This window comes from Salminus brasiliensis, chromosome 3 (genome assembly GCF_030463535.1).
Source record: "Salminus brasiliensis chromosome 3, fSalBra1.hap2, whole genome shotgun sequence".
Lineage (NCBI taxonomy): Eukaryota > Metazoa > Chordata > Actinopteri > Characiformes > Bryconidae > Salminus > Salminus brasiliensis.
In genome coordinates, this window is record NC_132880.1 from 2,576,332 (window position 1) to 2,597,417 (window position 21,086).

At 44.6% G+C, this 21,086-nt stretch overlaps 1 protein-coding gene across 2 annotated transcripts in view; it reads left to right on the plus strand.

The window, feature by feature from the left end:
- The first annotated feature begins 2,980 nt into the window (after positions 1-2,980).
- Positions 2,981-21,086, plus strand: part of myh9b (myosin, heavy chain 9b, non-muscle) — a 57,350-nt gene continuing 39,244 nt past the window's right edge. For both annotated transcript variants that reach the window (XM_072675168.1, XM_072675169.1), the window contains exon 1: positions 2,981-3,204. The gene's annotated coding sequence lies outside the window, so the exon portion shown is untranslated. The remainder of the gene's footprint in view (positions 3,205-21,086) is intronic.

Here is a 21,086-nt window from a genome sequence, read left to right on the forward strand (position 1 = left end):
CAGCCGACTCACAGAGTCAAAATTACGATTTCCTCCAGGGCTGCAGATGTATCAGCATTGTTTCTTAACACGGCCTCGGCCTCTGTGGAACTGATGTTGTGTCTGCGTGACCGGCAGGGTCATAACACGACCTCTCTGAAGCTCAGGATGTTTGTGAAAGGCTGGCGTCAGAGCCCTCAGAGAGAGAGAGAGAGAGAGAGACATATTCATACATAAACTGAGTACCAGCACTAGGTGGAGGAGCTAAAAAAAAACAGTATAGATAAATAGTAATAATAATAATAATAAAAACTATAAGCTCAGTGGTCAGTGAGAGTGTCTACCTGTAAAACTCTATATAACATCAGAATAAACCCAAATAAACATAAAGTCAGTGGTCAGTGAGAGTGTCTACCTGTAAAACTCTATATAACATCAGAATAAACCCAAATAAACATAAAGTCAGTGGTCAGTGAGAGTGTCTACCTGTAATTAACTCTATATAACATCAGAATAAACCTAAATAAACATAAAGTGAGTGGTCAGTGAGAGTGTCTACCTATAATTAACTCTATATAACATCAGAATAAACCTAAATAAACATAAAGTGAGTGGTCAGTGAGAGTGTCTACCTGTAATTAACTCTATATAACATTAGAATAAACCCTAATAAACATAGTCAGTGGTCAGTGAGAGTGTCTACCTGTAAAACTCTATATAACATCAGAATAAACCCAAATAAACGTAAAGTCAGTGGTCAGTGAGAGTGTCTACCTGTAATTAACTCTATATAACATCAGAATAAACCTAAATAAACATAAAGTGAGTGGTCAGTGAGAGTGTCTACCTGTAATTAACTCTATATAACATCAGAATAAACCTAAATAAACATAAAGTGAGTGGTCAGTGAGAATGTCTACCTGTAATTAACTCTATATAACATTAGAATAAACCCAAATAAACATAAAGTCAGTGGTCAGTGAGAGTGTCTACCTGTAATTAACTCTATATAACATTAGAATAAACCCAAATAAACATAAAGTCAGTGGTCAGTGAGAGTGTCTACCTGTAATTAACTCTATATAACATCAGAATAAACCCAAATAAACATAAGGTGAGTGATCAGTGAGAGTGTCTACCTGTAATTAACTCTATATAACATTAGAATAAACCCAAATAAACAAACACAGTGGTCAGTGAGAGTGTCTACCTGTAATTAACTCTATATAACATTATAATAAACCCAAATAAACAGTTCAGTTTAGTTCCTGTAACAGATCATCTCTAAACATGCGAGGAAGAGTGGTAGAAATAAACGGAGGGGTTAGAAGATCACAGCAAATACGGACAAATTCAATCCAGGAGATCCAGAGGACAGGCAGGCAGCAGCACCCAGCCGCAGTCCTGAATACTCCAGATTCCAGTTCCTCACCCAGAGATTAATGCCTGTTTTGTATGTCATTTGTGGATGAATATGAGCTCAGGTATGTGGAATATTCCATTCATCATCACACAGGGACTTTACGGTACTGCAGGAGGAACAAAACAGCTTCATTAAACCTGAAGCTTTCCCTGTAAGCCAACAGTGCTGCAGTACAAAGCCTGTGCGGGTATCTAATGCTGTGCTGCCATACAAACTTATAAATTAGAGCATTTATTTAAACACAGAATGGAATATTGCCGGGATTGACACAGATAATAAAAAAGTTTTTTTTGTTTTTTTTAAATGACCAAATGTGAAAAGACCCCATTTCAACAACAGATTCTAGCTGGGAGTTTATAGGAGTGAACCACAGTGGGAGCTGTTACCTCCTAATGAAATCAGAGCATTCTGCAGGCCTTCTTGCTCAAGGCCCCAACAGTGTCAGCTTGCTTAGCCTGGGTATCAAACCCACAACCCTGTCATGAACCGCCTGGTGCTCTAACCACTGAGCCACCACTGGCCACCAGCCTACTAAACTTCCTCCAAGAGTGCAGCCCAATCATCCAAAGACTGCAGGCCTCACTGGCAAACATGGTGGTGGTAGTGTGAGTGTGTAGCATGTTTAGCTGCTTCAGGGCCTGGGCGACTTGAGATAATTGACAAAACCATGATTTCGGCACTAGATGTGACTTTTTTGTAATATTTAGTAGTAATTATGTAAAATAAAAGACAAATAAGTTAATAAAAGTTGCCTGAATTGCCTACAAATCACATTTCCATATATACATCCCATATATAATATATGCTTATTTATAACATAGTACAAAAAAAGTCAAAAAGTCAAGCCTAAAAGTCATTGTGGAAAATATAAAAGGATAAGTCGATAAAGACGTTGCATAGGTTTGGCACCTGAACTCAAAATAGGCTTATTTATAATATAGCTAGTTAGGAAATAAGTCCATTAATGAAGTTTAGGGGTTCTGGCTTACGTGTAGGCCTTGTTATAATCTAGCACACACAAAAAAATTTTAAATAATATAAATGTATAAAATAGACGTGAAAAAGAGGCGTGAGAGCGAAAAACTTATAACGTATAAAATAAAGAAGCAGAGCTGAACTAAGGCCTATTCATAATGTAGTTCACACAAAAAAAAACAGAGGAAAGGAAGGGAGGGGGGTTGTGGACTGCATTGGCAATTCCTGGCATTCCTCCGTGTTTTGTAGGAGTGTGTGTGGAGCTACAGACAGTGACACAAGGGGTCGAGGGGCTGCTGATGTAGTCCATCCTGCTCAGCCCGGCTACTTATATGGTCATAAAAGTCCTTGGCTTGCACATACCGTCCTCATTAAACATTAAACTCTGGGAGTGACTCGCTCAGGCTCTCCCAACCGCCTCAAGTTCATTCTACTCTTTTCACGCTTCTGCCCCGCCTCCTTTCCCCACTTCGGCGCCCCTGATTGGCTGAAACCGACTGATCGCTGGGCGATGAGTGGCTGGGAAATGGAAAGCAGGCGTGGCGTGCAAACCGCGCAAGCCCCGCCCTCTCTGGACCGCACCCCGAGCCAGTAGGCGAGGAATAGTGCAAGTGGAAGAGAGGGAGGGAGCGCGAGCAGCAAAAAAAGAGCAAAAGAGTGAGTGAGAGAGCGAGCCAGGGAGGAAAAAGAGACCAAAGAGGGGAGAGAGAGAGCGCGAGCTAGTTTGAAGAGAGGTTGCAGCGGACAGGAGGTTTTTGCAACGCTGCCACGACCAGGATAAGCACCGGTTCTTGTTAAGTCAACCTTAAAAGAGCTTGAATAAGCAGGTAAGTTGATTATGTCGCGTCTATGAGGCTTAGTTTTCATCCATCTGCTCTACAGAGCAAAGTGCATTGAAGCAGGAAGGACGAGCGAGGCTGAAAGTTGCCTTTGAATTCGAACTCTCCGGTCCACCTTAAATGGGGCTGCAGCTACACCGGGCAAGCGTGTGGCGCCAGACCGCTGCTGCAGACTTTTAAGGTGGAACGGAAAATTCGGACGAGATGCTAACTTCAGCTTCGTGAAGGGCGAGCGAAGTGCAACTTGGCTGGGCGGGACCCCCAAATTGGATCGAACCGAACTTTCATCACCCTACACGCGCTCGTTTACGAGTTAAGTAAGTTTTAAACCTCGGTGCAGCTGAACGGGCTCGCTTAGGGAGGAAAAACAACAAGGAAAGTTACAGGAAGCAGCAACTTGCTCGCATGAATGAGTTGCAAAAAAAAAGATGGAGGGAGGGAGGCAACGAACGGCGCCTGATACCGAGCCGGGACTCCCTCGGGCGGGCCGCGGAGCTCGTCGGGGAGTGCATTAGCGTGATTGGAGAGCTTTAATTTGGGTGAAAATGACTGATGTGGCTCTGCCAGACAGGCTCGCACTCGGAGAGTTCATCGTGTTACACGCGGTGACGTCACCGCCCGATTCCGGCTGCCCTGGCTGAGTGACGTGCGGCGTTACCAAGGAGATGATCGTCGATTTTTATGCGATCCTTGTTTTGTTTTCGCTTTTTAAGGTTTCTAAGCTGTTTTAATGGGGGTTGGGGTAGTTTAGGTAGTGGGATAATAAGTTTGTTAAGCGTTTAGAAAAGCCACTTAACATAAGTGTGCAAAGAAAGTCGCTGGATGACAAAAAGAAACGATGATTCATAAGCTAGGCTAACTTAGCTGCTAACACGAGCCTTTGTAGATTGAGGGAAGTGGAAATTCTGACCCTGAACTTGAATCAGCCCCATTATTTATGTCAGGTGCAAGAGAAATATTATATTAAAATATAATGCACAAAAAATATTAAATACACAATATTTATCTTTAATTTGCAAAATTAAAATTTTTAAAAACTTTGGGAATTTGGGAAACAGGACCATTTATGCTATTTTTAACAAAATATGCAGATTACAGTCAGAATTTACGCAGTGATTTGTAAAATCTGCTCCGAAAACATAGCTAACATAGCTCCTGTACTTGTACAGGTATGCTATTTCAGCTAGCTAAACGATGAGAAAATATAGTGAAAATATTATTATATTAAAATATAATGCACAGAAAATATAGAATACACAATATTTATCTTCAATTCACAAAATAAAGATATATTAAAAATGATTTAAATCCATTCAGATCTGTATGTGGATGATCCCGAATGGTTAAATCTAGATTGTGAGTTAACATACAAAGCAAAGTAATATACAAATAATATACAGATACAATGTAGCTATAGGTCAGTTAATATGGTAAACATTAGTACAGTACTGTGTGCAGTAGCCATGAACTAATGGTAGCCCACAGCGGATGTGCTCCTACAAAGGGTGTGCCTTTCCTCAAAGTACTTATTTTGGGGGGAAATACTTGAAAATGGAAGATATTTAATAAGTATTTAAAATATGTTATAAAATATAAGTTTACCTGCTCCAGATAGCTGTATGTATTGTTTGATACTATTGTGTATTTAGCTATAGTACAATACAGGACAGTGTGATCTGCAGTATTGTTGCACTTCCAGTACCTAACCTTTTTTAGTTGTATAATATAATAATATATAATAATAATATATATATATATATATATATATATATATATATATATATATATATATAAAATAATATAATCAGATTTGTTTTCCCCAGCGAACACTGTGTGATTTTAGTGTTAGGAGTCTAGTCCAAGGACTTGCCCTGTTGTGATATCCTGGATGGGGAATCGTACCCCAGTCGCACCCCTTGCCCTCAATTTCGTCCCTTTGTGGTGAAAAGAATTGCTCCAGGGCTCAGGGAGCGGTGCTGTTCTGGGGAATGTGCTCACACCCTGATTTCTTCCAGCCTGACCTCTGGGACACAGAATTAGCCTGTAGTACACGTAATTATGGGGTTATGGGGTTTCGGGTGTCTTTAATTGTAATACAGCGGGGCTGTAAATTCCGCTCCCGAGTCCCGGATTTGTCATGAATTTGGGCACAGCTGGCAGGCATGTCCAGGGGCAGCGTTGCAGAGTGTTGTCATGTTGGGTAATCACTGGCTGTCTGTACTGTGGCATGTCTGAAATGGGCTGAACATTATATCGCGCGTTAATTACTATATTGCTTTGGTGAATTGATGATGTTGAGGAAGGCTCATCATGAGGTTTAAGGTAATCTCTACTATTTTCCTGGTTTGCTGCAAATCCTGACAGATGCTCTGTGTGAATTGAGGCTCTCCCGTAATTCAGTGTGTTTTTATTGTATTGCGAGGCCCTGTTGCCATTGCGTTTCGGAACCCGAAGAGGTTCTAGATATGGCCTGTGCTCATGGGTCACTGGGTCCAGAATGTTCATGCGTTATTAGCAGTTATTGTTAATGTTGTATCTTGACTAGCAGGCACTTCTGTGGGTCGTAGGTGTAATCTGGCCTCAGAGGTATGACGATCACACTGGGGTGTGACACTCTTGCTCTCTCTCTTACACACACACACACACACACACACACAAACACACACACTGTCACATTGTTGTCTCATGTCAAACAGGGAAGAGCGTCGCTGGAGTAGTTTCGTAGTTTCGTAGTTTACGGCTACTATAGAGAGGATGTTTGGACAAAAGTATTGGGACATCTCTTAATTATTGAATATGCAGCCCCATTCAGCCACAGGTGTGTAAAATCAAGCCCCTAGTCCTGTAGTCCGTCTTTCTTCCACACATCAGTGAAAGAACGGGAGGTTCTGAAGAGCTCACTGAACTCCAGCGTGGTTCTGTATGTAATAGGAGACACCGCTGCACCAACAACAACAAGTCAGCTGGTGAAATTTAGACCTTCCCTCCTAGATCTTCCTCCATCAGCTGTGAGTGGTGTTATTATTGAACAGTGGAAGAGTTTAGGAGGAACAGCTCACAGAGAGCAGCTCAGCCACCGAGTGTCTGTCAGACCACGTAAAGTTACAGAGCGGGGTCAGGGCCGAGTGCTGAGCTCAGAGCAGAGTGCAGAAAAGCCTCCAACTGACTCAGTAACTGCAGCAGAGCTCTAGACCTGCTGCTGCTGGTAGAGCTTAGAGCAAAAGGGGGTCCAGCTCCTTATTAATAATGCCTATTATTTTATATATATATATATATATATATAGCGCTCCTGTAGGTGTCCTAATACTTTTGCCCAGGGGTACACACATAGGCAATGCAGCTTGGACCCATCTGTACCCATTTATCTAGATGTTTGTATTCCTATCCCGGGCGTGGTGGCATTACTGTTTTCTTAGCACTTGGGCCTTCTCTCATGATTGCCATCAAGAAACACAAGATAAGAGATGGATCTGCTCACAGGCCGTACAGACAAGCTAGCCTGAGGTAGCTCGAGGCTAACATATTAGCATATGGCTACAGTGACAAATCAACAAACTCTTACTCTTAAACTTTTATATCAATATTTGTATTGAAATATTGGGTTTTTATGATATCGAATGCTCTAATTAGCATATTGACACATTAGCATAAGACACCTTAATAGCCTCTCCTTATCTTTTAGGATCACCCCATATGCAGTGTTGTACAGTTTGGGTGTGTGTGTGTGTGTGTGTGTGTGTGTGTGTGTGTGTGTGTGTATGTATATATGTGAGGTGTGTTATGGGTATAGGTTACAGGCACCTGGGCTGAGGCAGGGGTGTGTGCAGTTGACCTGATTTGCTGCCTGAGTGAAAGTGACCCACTTGATGTGAGCCCTCTCTATTTAGTTCTCTCTCTTCACCTTAAAGCTCGCCTCTCTCTCTCTCTCGCTCTCTCTCTCTCGCGCTCTTTCTCATTCTGTCTTTATTTCATTAGCATATCTCTCCTCCTCTTCCCTCCCTCATCCAGATGTGGTGGGGAGGGCTTGTTTTTTAGGCGTGCGGTTGGTCTAAATCTGTCAGCGGTGACGCAGCAGACGGCGAGAGAGTGGGAATGAGCAAGCCAGCGAGAGAGCGTGCGCGAGAGCGATATGCTGAGAGAAGAGGTGGTGTGTAGACTCACGCTGATGACTCTTCTGCCCCGGAGAGAGGGGCAGGTTAATGGTTGACCGGCTGGCCTGATGCGCTCCCTGCTGCAGAGATAAGCCTGGTTACAGTAAAGTGGCGTGAGCTCAGGCTTCTGGGACAGGGCTGGTAAATGGTAGCCTGGTCATCATAGTGCTGCATATGCTGACCGAGGGCTATTAGAAATATCTCACTAACTCTATAATAAAGCTGTGGTGAATAACCCCCCGGGGTCCCGAGTACCTCATTTAAAATAGCCACAGGCGCAGCGGAAGAGCGGTGAGGTGCTTGTCAGCAGTTGCTAACCTGCACAACCTACAAAGGCTTGTCTGGCCTTTAGCCTGCTTAAACTGTGAAGATCAGAATGAGTCAACCCAACCCCAGAGTGCATGTCGGCTACGCTGCAGTCATACCAGGATGCTGGAGGAGTCTAGAGCTGCAGGCTGCAGTCTAAAAGTCCTGAAGCTAGACCAAGTCACGCAGTAAGGAGGCCTTGGTGGGACTGGTGCTTCAGCGGGTTTTTGAGCCATGGTACCATAGAAGACCAAATTTGGCCAGATGGTGGTGGTTCTTCACACTTGCACATCTGGCTTAAAAAAATGGTTCTTCTGTGTCACATTATGGCTCACAGAACTAGAGCTGGCCAATATGACACTATTTTATCGTGATAAATTTCGTTATGGTGGTCCACGGTATGCTTTTATGAGTGCTTGTGAACATCGTCAGCGCTGATTAACTGCAGATTCTTAATATGGGAGAGTATTTGGATAGCAGTGTTTTTAATTTTACGATAAATTTGGCAATAAATATCATATATTGTCAAAATATCGTTCAAATATCGTGATATTTTTTTCTCCATATCGCCCAGCTCAACACAGAACCTTCTGAAGCGCCTTTATTTGAACTGTTTAACACTGAATATTTGGTTTTTGGCCAGGACTGCACACCTGCCTCCACCCTGAGTGTGCGTTTGTCAGCCGCTGTCAGTCTTGTGTCCTCCTCTTGTTTTCATTTCCTCAGCTGACATATGATGAAAAGCTAAATGCTGTTGATGTCAGACGCCTGACACGTCTGGCTGCTGTTCTCTGCAGCTGTTTGTAGTTTGTCGTTGTCTGATGCTGTTCCTCTGCCAGGTCCCTGTGATTGGCCCTTTTTTTCCCCCACTGCAGGGTCAAAAGGTCACTGAGGCCGCGGCGTGTACCGCTCCGCGCCAGGACGGCTAAAGCAGGGCCACAAAGTACACACACAGCATCTACGCTAGCTTTTAGAGCATTGCTGTGAGGATTTGATGGCATTCGGCCATGATGGCATTAGTAAGGCCAGGCAGTGATGATGGATGATTAGTTATGAATCCAAAATGCCACTCAGGCTTATCCCGCCTCCAGCACTGCAGAGAGGTTGGGTCCACTGCTCCACAGCCCAGTGCTTTATGCCCCTCTATCTGCCGGATGGCATTGGTGACCTTAGGCGTCCTGTAATATTGGCAGTGCTTTTCTACAGCGCATGTGCAACCTGGGCCCAAGTGCCCACCTCAGTCCCAGCTATGTCAGCAACCCTCCAGCCCCGTTCCCTTTTACCCACATATAACAGTAGCCAGACCCAGCCGGCCTGTGCCGGTGCGTCATCCCTGCTCAAAGCTCTTTCTTCCTCCTCTGTTTTGTTGGCCATTCTTCTTGTGGAGTGTTTCTCCTTATTTGGGCTCCCTCTCTTCTTCCCCATGTGGACCCTCCCTTCCCAGAACGCACCTGTACACGGCCTCACGAAAGAATACAACAATAGCAGGAAGCCGAGAGCAGATTGGCTAAGCTCCAAACAAGCAGGCCGGCGCTGGCAGCTTCTGTCCGGCAGCCCGAGGCCTGGTCCAGCCTCTCTGACCGACGCCTGCAACCCGCAGCTGCCGCTTTATGCCACTGATGTATGAATAAAACAAATGGCATATGTTATGTTATAGTTTGGGAATGTATTTATTTATTTATAATTATTTTGGCCGTTTAGACTGCATGGCAAAAGTCTTGAGTTGCGCGTCTCCACACGGGGGCGCCATTATGGACGCGCTGCTCGTTGCACGTCTGGCTGTAATATTGGTGACGTTCATTTTTACGTAAAGGCACTGGGCAATATGGAGGTCTTGGATGTTTTGATTAGTACAGTAATATTGTTTTGGCCATAATTAGGCCAAAGCACAATATATCGTTTCTGCTAGGGATGCACCGATCAATCGTTTTCTTTTTCAGATATCGATACATGAACTTTGTGTATCGATACCCGATACGATATCATTGTAGAATTAATAAACCATAGACCTCAACATCTCTACTTTACTAACTTTGTAAAACAAACTGTAACAAATGAACACTGATCTAAATGAACCCAATTTCTGTTTATTGATCACTAAAATTAATAAGTGTGCTTAAACAGCGCTGTCTGGACTTTTTAAATTGGGTTCCGTGCTTGGATCAGTCCTTTTGGTCTATTTAGACTAATTATCCGATCCCCGATCCAGCTCATTTTGTTAGTGTCGGGTCCGGTATCCGATCCTAGTATCGGATTGGTTCATCCCTAGTTTCAGCACCATCATCGCAGTGTACTTTATCTCTGTATATCCTTAGATACTCCTTGAGTATACTGTCTATATTTAAACTGACTCCATTTACAGCTTCAGTGTGTTTACAGAGCTCTGATTGACCCTGTATAGCTCAACGTTACCTGTCAGCTAACAGACGCTCCTGATGGGGGGAGAGGGAGGGCCATCCAGTGGGGAATTATGGTCTCTTGGACTCCCAGGCACAGAAAGTTGTGTATCTTTCACTGTATATCTGCCTGATGCCATTTATTGTAGTTCGACCCTTAGTGGACAGTGTGCGTTATTAATGTCACACCATCATAAAAATAAAAATTCCTGTATTTTTTTAATATCGCAATATCAATTTATTTTACCAAATCATGCAGCCCTGGTGCTGACCTATCTGACCCATGACTCTTACACGGCCTTAAGCACTTAAAAACCACACAGCTGACACTGGGGCGGGGGCTGTTTCAGTGTAAATCCAGTGTTACAGAATCTGAACAGATTTAGTTCTTTCTCTCTCTCTCTCTCTCTCTCTCTCTCTGATGTGAAAGCTCGTGTTGACTCTCGGTGGCAGATCTGGAACGTTCTAGATGGGTGGGACTGAATTAGGCCAGAGATGGCGGGTTCCTGAGTTGGCCTGGAGCACATGGCTCTAAGTCATAACGGTGGCGTCACGTCCTGCCCTTCAGAGGAAACAAGGTTCTGAAGCGACTTATCAGATTGCAGACAAAGTGGGGGGTGAAGTGGGGCCTTATGAGACTTCCTTTTTTGTGAGTGTGTGTGAGTAAGAGAGAGAGAGAGATTGAGAGTATGGATGGCTGGTTTCTTGTGGAACTAATCAAGAAGGGCAGGTTAACGTTCAGGCTAAATGCTGTCACTGTGTGTGTGTGTGTGTGTGTGTGTGTGTGTGTGTGTGTGTTTTGGGTGGGGGTGGGGTGAGTGAGCGGGAGAATGGATTTTGCCCAGGGCGTGTCATGCAAAACACACCTGTTTGTGTGCTCATGTGTTTTGTGTGTGTGTGTTTTGTGTGTGTCTGTGTGGTTTATCAGATTTGTGTTATTGCCCAACACCCGAACCTGAAGCCTCTGGGTTCTCGCCCCGTTCCTCACCCTGTTCTGTCGCTCCTCTGGAGCTGGTTACGGTGCAGCTCTTCATCGTGGCAGTGGAGAGCAGCGGCTCAGGAAGGTGTCCCGGCTCTGGTTCATGAGTAACCACACCAGGCTGTACTTTGAGACATGACCTCACCCTCTGCAAGCTCTAACCAGGAGTGTCCCACAGCACCGGCGATAAGCTCTGGAGGATGGCGAGATAACAGCGAGCTGCCAGGACTAGGGAAAGAGAGAGGAGGTGGGGGGGTGGGGTGGGTAACCTACATACACAGTGCTAGTATTACTGCGCTAAACTGTGCTGGAGATATTTTCTGCATAGTTCAGAGTCAGAGTGGGGTTGGGACTAGGGATGCACCGATCTGATATTGGGATCGGATATCGGTCCTGATATTAACAAAATTAGCTGGATCGGGTTTCGGATAATTAGGCTGATCCATGGAACCGATCCTTTCACTTTAATTTGTTGGTGTGAGACTGAACCACATGTGCAAATAAATAAACGACCGATGGCAAATTAATACATTTATATCTGTGTTAATTTGTTATATTATATAAAGTAATGACTAAGTAAATCCTGATGCCTTAAGTCTCTCCCACATGGTGAGGTACACAGTTTATTAATTCAGCTATGGTATCGGACTGGTGTCGGGTATCGACCTATATGCAAAGTTTATGTATCGATATCGGAACTGAGAAAGCCGGATCGGTGCGTCGCTACCCGTGACCCTACATACAGTCTTCTGAGTGCTGTGTGTTGATGATGGTAAAGTAGTGCCAAAAATAGCTTCCTTTGGGGACTATTTTGCATCACAGTGTTCTGCACGTATCCCTCCGCCATGAATGGAATTTTAGACCGAAAACTTCATTTTTAGACCAAATCTTTAGACCAAATCTTGATCGCAAACAATGTCTTGACCCTCGTAACAACTTCATGGCTTGTGTGACTTTCTGTTAACATGTTAATGGGGTATTAAGAACCTTTCGGAGTTATTTTTGAGTTATTAATCCTAATTTATAAACCATTGTGAATTATTGATTTACATTAGCATGTGGTCGCTGCCCCCCAAAAACCTTATACCTCCATTTTTGACCTTTCCCACTTTTTGACCTCATGTAAATCTGGCAGTTGTTCTTTACATTGCATCAGAATTTGCATTGTATCGATGAATGGACCAATAGAAACGCTCCAAAATGACTTGGATTTTTTGTAAAGTTGCTATTTTGGAGATCAGCGATGATATCTTGTGGAGTCCCACAGGGTTACATTTTAGGGCCCCTATTATAATGTAGTCATGGAAGTATTGCCTTGGCCTAGTTGCAGGATTTAAGGGGTTAAGCAATGCTGTAGAAGAACCATTTTTTGTTCCCTGAAGAACCGTGTTTGTAGTAGAGAACTTTATTTGTAGTTCCCTTTGGTTCTGACTACTAAGGCATCACTCAAAGACCCCTAAAGTAGAACATGTACCCCCTTTTCTTGCATATAACTTTGTGAGACATCCAGTGCTAATTGGTGGGATACCTGCTTCAGTTACCTCTCCGCTCCGGACGTGTCTTGGCCGATGGACGGCGTCTGGAGCTGAAGTCGGCTCCGGTTGTTGTGTGAATTTAATCTCTCCGCCTCTTCAGTGGAAGAGATTAGTGAGGTATGTTGGCGAGGGAAAGTGTTGTATCTGTCATCATTTTACTCACCAGGTGAGACGTAGACATGCCGAAGCGTCGCTCTGCGGTCACAGGAGAGAGCTCCTTTCAAATACCTCTGGCTCTCTTCGTCCCTCAGCCCGCATTCTTTCCCAGGTGTTGAAGCCACAGGTGACTGTCTGAGCTGTAACGCGGTCTGACACCGACTCTGTATGAACACTGAGGCTCTTTATCATTGCGCTTCGTTAGCGTCGGACCTGTCTGAGTGCGTCTGATTTATCTGCATGTCATCAGGGGTGACTCGTTGAGCACTGCTGGCCTGCTAATCCGGAGGGCAGCAGAATAATCGTGGGCATTTACTGTAATGTGGGACGGGACTGCTGACACTGAGGGCATGTTTATTATTCTTATTAATTTTTAGATTATTATTTTGGGCAGAGTCCTGATTAAGAACGAACATCAATTTTTTATTATTATTATTTATTCATTAATTATTTCAACAAAACTTCCATCCTGTCCTGCTCTGGCAGATCGAGAGCTTCATCCTTGTCTTCAGTAGGGACGCACCGATCCAGCTTTTTCAGTTCTGATACCGATACATAAACTTTGTAAACTTTGATACCAGTCCGTTACATAGCTGAATTAATAAACCGTGTACCTCTATACTATGTGAGAGAGACTTAAGGCATCAGAATTGACCTAAATATTACTTTTATTTAATATAACAAATTAACACAGATATAAATTTACTGTCATTTATTTATTTGCACATTTAGTTCAGTCACCAACCAATGAAAGTGAAAGGATCAGTTCCATGGATCGGCCTAATTATCCGATACCCGATCCAGCTAATTTTGTTAATATCTGGTATCAGGACCGATACTCGATCCTAATGCCGGATCAGTGCATCCCTAGTCTTCAGTGGTATCGCTCCCATTTTAAACCCATGATTATCGCCCGAGCTTTCCAGGCATAATTGTTGAGCGTAGCTTTGTGATGAGCCCGCTGTGCTAACGTGATGACCGCTTGCGTTCTAGCTAATGCTAAAGCTCCAGTCTCGAGGCTCTCGAAGCTCTTGAGGCTCTCTCAGTGGCATCCCATGGCAAGTCGTACGGTTTAGTCACAAATCCAATAAACTTTTCCTCACAGGAACGTGATTAAAATGCGCAAAATAATCTGCCAAATACCGCTGTCTTATTGTCGGGCGGTATGACATTATGACAAAGTGGATATCGCCCAACGACGCCCTACCACAGGGTGTACCAACTACCTCATCTGGGACTAGGGGTGGAAAATATCAGATAAATTGCCAGTAAACTGGTAACTTTTCATGGGAATTTTAGCTCAAAAACCTAATATTGGGAATTTATTGGAATTAACAGGAAATATTGGATAATTTAAAGGAACTATATCATGCACTATTATCAATGTATCGATTTTTTTTTATGGCATAACAATACATATCATAACTATGACACAAGGCTTATTTCTTAATTCTTTCTCCTAGCCTTGGTAAGCTAGTCTCAGATGAAAGCTTTTCTGATTTAGCAGATGGCGAGCAACTGTGAGATTCCCCCTTAGCTTAATAGCTGCTTAAAGGTTTCAGTCTTATAAAAATATAAACCTCATCAAAATATTACCTGGCTTCAGGCAGTGCTGTGGTCCAAATGTGTGCTTTCAGTAGTGGTGAGTCAGCTTTCTAGAAATCATCTGGACAGTGGATGCAGGGGGTGTGGTGTGGTCTCAATAGCCCTGCAGTGTGTAATAAGCCTGGGGTTGAGGAGCAGCTTTGCTATTCAGCTCTTTTTGGTATCATATCTATTATTTTGACCAACCTTATGCAAGTTTCTCACCTTTAAATTTGAATAATTCCCATTTATTCCCACTAATTCCCCTGATAAAATTCCCAACTTTGGAAATTCCCAGAATTTCGCAACCCTCTCTGGGACCATACATCATCTTAAGCCTTTTTGCATTAGCGTGGTCCATGTCGTCCATGACCTCGGTGTATCGTTACACCCTTAATAATGCCTGCGCATCCACATCCGCACTGCCTTTACCATGAGCACTGAGTGCGGAGCTCGTTCAGCAGAGCCGTTCAGAAATCTCTGTTTTTAAGAAAGAGGCCTAATCTTAATCGAGGCGTGCCTGACGTCCTGCAGGCCTTCCAGCTCTATTTTAAAGCCTGGTTTCCAGCGCTCCTCAGGAAAGAGCCGCATTCTTTCTCACCCGGTCTGTCTCTTGGCGCTCATCTCGAGAATTCACACAACAAAGTCCCTCAAATGGCAAAATAGTTTTCCCTGCTTGTCATTTCCTTTATCCTCGCTCCCTCTTTCTCCTTCTCTCGCCCTCTCCTCTCTCTCTGGGCTGCCTCTCATGCCCTCTACGTGCCCGACTGCCGCCCTGCCGCACAGCCTATTCATCAGCTGGGCAGTGGTGTGGAATGGAAATGGAAAGTGTGAGGCAGGTGTTAATGCCATCGAGAGAGGTGGACTGAGAGCTGTGTATGGGAGGAAATGCAAAAGAGATGAGGGCAGGGATTGGTTGGAAAAACAGTGCGTAGTGAGTAGCCGCAGTGACCACATGGCCACAGAGCCGAATTTCAGTGAGTAGATGTTGCACTTCTGTGTATATATATATATATATATATATATATATATATATATATATATATATATATATATATATATATATATATATATATAAAATCCATTAGGACTTGTATAACCCTGAAGAAAAGGGTAGGAGCCTTCATAAGGAGAATAATAAAGGCCCTAGAACAGAGCCCTGTGGGACACCACATTGTACATTTACATGTACAGGCACTTTACCCTGTTTACGTTCACATACAGATCAGTCAGGTAGGATCTGAGCCAAGAGATGGCTTTTCCCATGACTCCAACTAGAGGTTCTTCCCAGCAGTTAGCATCATGGACAAAATACAGACCAAAATTCTGAATCCATAATGGCTGTTTTCCTCTGTTTATTAGCTACACATTTTTATAGATACTAGTGCATCACATAGTGTTGGAAACCACATAAGCAAGTCTGTCCTAGGTCACGTGGATACAAGAAGATGCTAATTGGTGGCTATAAGCTTGCATTACTTGTTGGCTACCCTGACCTCAAAGCTCCACTGCAAAACTAAAGAAGCGAGCTCAAGGCACCAGAGATGTTTTTGCTGATCAGCTGCGTTCAGGGTAAGAGGGGAACTTGTGCAACTGTAATGTTTCTCCAAACTATTCCTTTAATGGCTAAACAAAAGGATCCCGAACAGCCTGGTCGTTGGGCATGGCGGTGGGGGACGCTAGTAAAACAGCGCTGAATGGCCCTCTCTCCCACCCTGATGCTCGGATTTGGCCTTTTATAGTGCTCTACACTCCAGCAGCAGCCGTCAGCTCCAGATTCTTCAGCTTTATTGACTCTTCCACCGCTGAGCGGGCGGGAGGCACTCGACTGGAATGGAATGAAAGTGAAGTAGACGAGAGAAGAAGAGGTGGAGAAAAAAGGAAACGAGAACAGGGGACGTCTGACGAGCTTAACGCCTCTAAAAGCTACATACCATATGATTCTGAAAACACTGCCTGAGACGTTCTGCAAATTATTTGGCCAAGACATTTTAAAAATCCCATTCTTGGTGGAGGGATACCTGCAGGGTGTTGAGGCATAGTAGTCCCTAAGGAAAACCATCAGTGATTGGACCTAGTTTAGCATTAGAATGGTATTGAAGTACAAACTAACCAGAACTCCCAGCAACACTGTATGTCCAGATGTTTGTGGACACCCCTTCTAATGAATGCATTCAGCTACTTTAAGTTGCACTCATTGCTGACACAGCTTATCTAGTCCCTGTAGAGCAGCACTATTGGCACCATGCTGCCTAACGCCAGACGTGAGCTAGGGGGGTATAAAGCCCCCCAGCAACATTGAGGAGCTGTGGAGCAGTGGAGGAACTGTGTTCTCTGGAATGATGGATGGCGGTGCTCCATCCAGTACTTTTGGAATTGAGTTGGGTGGTGACCATCCAATATCCTGACCTTACTAACAACTCGTGGCTGAATGCAATCAAATCCTCACAGCAACACTCCTCCAAAATCTAGTAGGAAGCCTTACTCCAACAAAAGCATGACAAACTCTTTTCAGATTTAAGAAGAACAACAACGAATAAGCAGGCGTCCCAATACTTTTGTCAGAGTATAACGTATAACGTTCTACTTGCCGTGGGGGTGATCTTCAAGGTTTCAAGGCCCGCCTGAGAGCCCAGCTTCCGTTCACCCCCACCGGATAGAAACCCAAGTTGGTGAGTTTCCCCACAGCGAAGCGCTTCACACCAAACCCCCTCTCTGAATGACTGTTCAGCATCTCGACCACTGAACCGCTGGCAGCGATCGGAGGTACGGTCTCTCCGGCCTTATCGAGGCCGCCCCTCGCACTTCTGTAGCCTCAGCTTTCAGATTTAGCTCACTCGTCTGTTCAACGGTGGAGCAACGGCCGGTTAAATTTAGCAGCGGCGCTCCCAGGGGTGTCCCAGCGTGACTGACTTAACTGATTTAACTGTGTCAAGACTTTGAGCGAGGCGAAGACGAGCTTTCTGTCCCTCTTTGTCTTCCTATCTCTCCATCAGTCTGTCCGCCCGTCCTCTCGGCCCGTCTGTCTCCATTCTAATTGTTGACCGTTCGAATGTTATTAGATTGGAAGAGAAGACGTTCTTCTGCCGTTATCTGACCGACCGACCGACCGGCCGGCCATAAAGCTCCGCCTGACCTCGTTAGAACAACAGGCCTCCCGCTTTATCACTCGCCCAGATTTCAGGGAATGCTCTGTAGCCTCCAGGTCACCCGCATATATAACCCCGACTGAGGCTCGCCCACACGCTCCTGCTGCTTTCCAGCTTCAACATGGTCCGGTCTCTTCCCTCAGCTGGGCAGCCGCTCTGTCATTACAGGCCCTTTCTTCTGAGGCCAGGCCAGCCTGTGTGTGTGTGTGTGTGTGTGTGTGTGTGTGTGTGTGTGTGTGTGTGTGTGTGTGTGTGTGTGTGTGTGTGTGTGTGTGTGTGTGGACGTTGGCGTCGTCCCTGGTCCTCGAGGGCCACTGCCCTGCACGTCTTTCACCCCTTCAGCACAGTAATGGGCTGTTCATCAGTCAGGTGTGGACCTCTATTCTCTGGAATGATGGAAGATGGTGCTTCACCCAATGCTTTTGGGATTTTTTGGGGAGGTAGGGTGGTGGTGGTGTTGGTAGTCACCAATCACCACCACCGCCCTACCTCCCCAAAAAATTCCCAAAGCATTGGATGGAGCACCATCTTCCATCATTCTAATGTCGCTAGCGCTCTTGTGGCTCAAGGCAATCAAATCCTCACAGCAATGCTACTTCAAAATCTAGTGGAAAGCATTACTCCAACAGAAGCAGCTGGATCAGGTGTGGTGAGGGCAGTGGGCGTCCAGGACCAGGGTCAAGAAACGCTGCGTTAGGGTCTTCGTATGGAATGGCATTGGTTTTCCAGGTCGGAGTACCGACGTTTAGTTTTCGGTGTCTCAGTTAACGTTTACGGTTTTCCTTAGAAATTCCGAGTGGATTGGGGAAAATTGCAGTACCTCATCAGTCTGGATTTTCACGATTCGGACACTGAGAGAAAGCTGTCCGGTCGTGCCCCAAAGGTCACAGCCTTCATTTCCATGGCCATACTGGAATTTTTTAGCTTTGGAATTCTCTGTGGAAGTTTCCATTGAAACTTTTGTGCAGTTCCAGATTTTTAGAACCTCGGAGATCTCTGTGTAATGTTCCTAAAGGTTCTACGTAATGGTTTCTAGAATTTATGAACTTCAGATTTCTTAGCTTAGTATTCCTGACTTTTCTTTGCTATGTTCTAGACGTTTGGGTGTAGTTGTGTACGGTTCTAGAACTCCAGCATCGCTTCACTGGAAATTCAGTTCTCTGCTCAATGTTTTAGAACGTTAGGTTAGGAATCCTCAGTGGAATGTTCCTAAATGTTCTGTGTAATGGTCTAGAACATTTGGGTGTGCATTTGTCGAGTTATAGAACTTTAGGAGCAGTACACTGGTTGTTTTCTGTGCAATGTTCTAGAGCATTCGGTTATGTAAAACTGTAGAATTTTAGAGCTTTGCAGTGTTCTATGTGTACTAGAACATTGCACAAAAAAATTTAGTTCTCATCTGAGGTTCTAAAATTGCACAACAAAAAAAAAAGTAAACTCAAACGTTCTAGACCATTACATGGTACATTTAGGAACGTTCCACTGAGGATTCTAAGGTGCTAGAATTTGAGATTTCTCAGTTCACTTTTCATCATAATGGGCTAATTTTGGAACCTCTGACCGCTCCTTGATGTTCTACGTATGTCCTAGATCGTTAGGTTAACTTGTGTACAGAAATCAGCCTGCTGTTGGACATCGGAACAGTTTGGGGATTTCACTCCTCAGCCACTCCCCCAGTCCTGGCAACAGATTGATCGATCAATCAGGAGGGTTCCTCAGACTGTGCTGGACGTCCGAGACCAGAACTCAACACCCCTGTTTCGCTGTGTTCTGCACTGATCGATCCCAGATGTCCTTTGAGGCCGTTGATGCATCAGGATGCTCTGATGATCCAACGTCTTGGTCAGAATGACACTGACCAATCTCGAGACTTGTCTGTATTCCAACGCGAAAGCTGTTGGGATGCTCTCTCTCTCTCTCTCTCTCTCTCTCTCTCTCTCTCCCTGTCCCTCTCATTCCATCTCTCTCTCTCTCTCTCTCTTTTAACACCCTCCATAAATCACAGTCAGCCCGAGCTTGAGCGTAAAGGAATCTGATCTGAAGACGTTGGGGTCACCTGACCCTCATAAGCACTCAGATAAGAACCAAACCCGACCCAGGACCAACAGATGTTTCCAGTGCTGGTCAGTGCCCTGGGGAGACGCTGTTACCGTAAAGCAGGGAGTACTCCGTCAGGCTGATCGGTGGACTTGCGTGGGCTGCTGTTGCAACAGCAGTTAAAATGCGTGGGACCAAAAGATCGGACTGTTTAAATAATCCACAAAAATGTGACTGATGACTGAGAGCCAGCGGGGAACGCCTGGCATGATCTGCTCAGAATTAACTGTCCCCACTGCCTTCAGTTCCTGTCTTCATTTAGCTTCACAAACACAAGCACTGTAGAGCCAGATGTTCCAGTCAAACCTGGAGCTCTTCAGCTCTGGAAGTTTCCACACAGCATTTTAGAAGATAGGAACGCCAGAACTTTCCACCGTTTTTAGATTGTCGAACATTTTATAACGCTGAAACTCTTCAATCTAAAATCTGAAATTCTACAAACTAAAAACTGAAAAGTTCTAGTGTTGAAACTCCAGAACTTTCCCCAGTTCTAGGATTGAAGAAAGTTTTAGAAGATAGGAACTCCAGAACTTTATAAAACTTTGTACAATCCTTGAACTGTGGAACGTTCTGGAGTTCCTAACTGTAAAAAACTCAGTTTTTAGATCGTAGAACATTTTAGAAGATAGGAACTCCAGAACTTTCCACAGATCTAGGATTGAAGAAAGTTTTAGATAGGAAGATAGAAACTCCAGAACTTTATAAAATGTTCTGCAATCCTAGAACTGGGGAAAGTTCTAGAGTTTCAACACTAGAACCTTTCACAGTTTTGAGATTGTAGAGAATTTTAGAAGGTATGAACTCCAGAACTTTCCACAGTTCTAGGATTGTGCATTTTTAAAGCTCTTAAATGCTAGAACTGTACACAAACCCAAAGTTCTAGATCATTGAGCAGTTAAAGGTTCTTGCTAACTTTGTCGCATTAAAAAAAAGGTGAAGTTGGATGGTCATTAAGTCTGGAGTTCTGTACGGTGGTCTTGATTAGTAAGCAGTGTACGGTGCAGCTTTAGAAGGTTAAAGAAGGGGTTTGAGGAGGAAAGCTGGCGCTCGCTCTCCCTTGCTCTGGCTCTCCCCCATTTTCCCTGATAAAGTGCGAGCATGGTAGGAATGTGACCCTGGAAGTCTGGATAAACACAGAGAGTGTATCAGAGGGAGGGAGCTGGAGCTGTCAGGCGCTGAGGAAGACGGCTAATTTCGGGGTACAGCGTGTTCTAGAGCAGGAAGTGGGGGATGGAGTGGTGATGGGAGTCAGCTGTGGGGTTGGGGTGTGGAGTCTGGGTATGGAGATCATGAGAAGAACAAGCCCGGAGATCGTTGCGCTCTGTGTGTGTGTGTGTGTGTGTGTGTGTGTGTGTGTGTTTGTGTGTGTGTGTGTTGAGCCTGGTGACGGGCTAGACGCCAAGACTGTTTGGGTAGGCTTTTCTCTCACACACCAGTATGACTCTGCAGGACTGCGACTGCCAGTCAAAATCGGAGCCTGCCGTCAATCAAACCCACCAAGACTCACAAACGGAGGC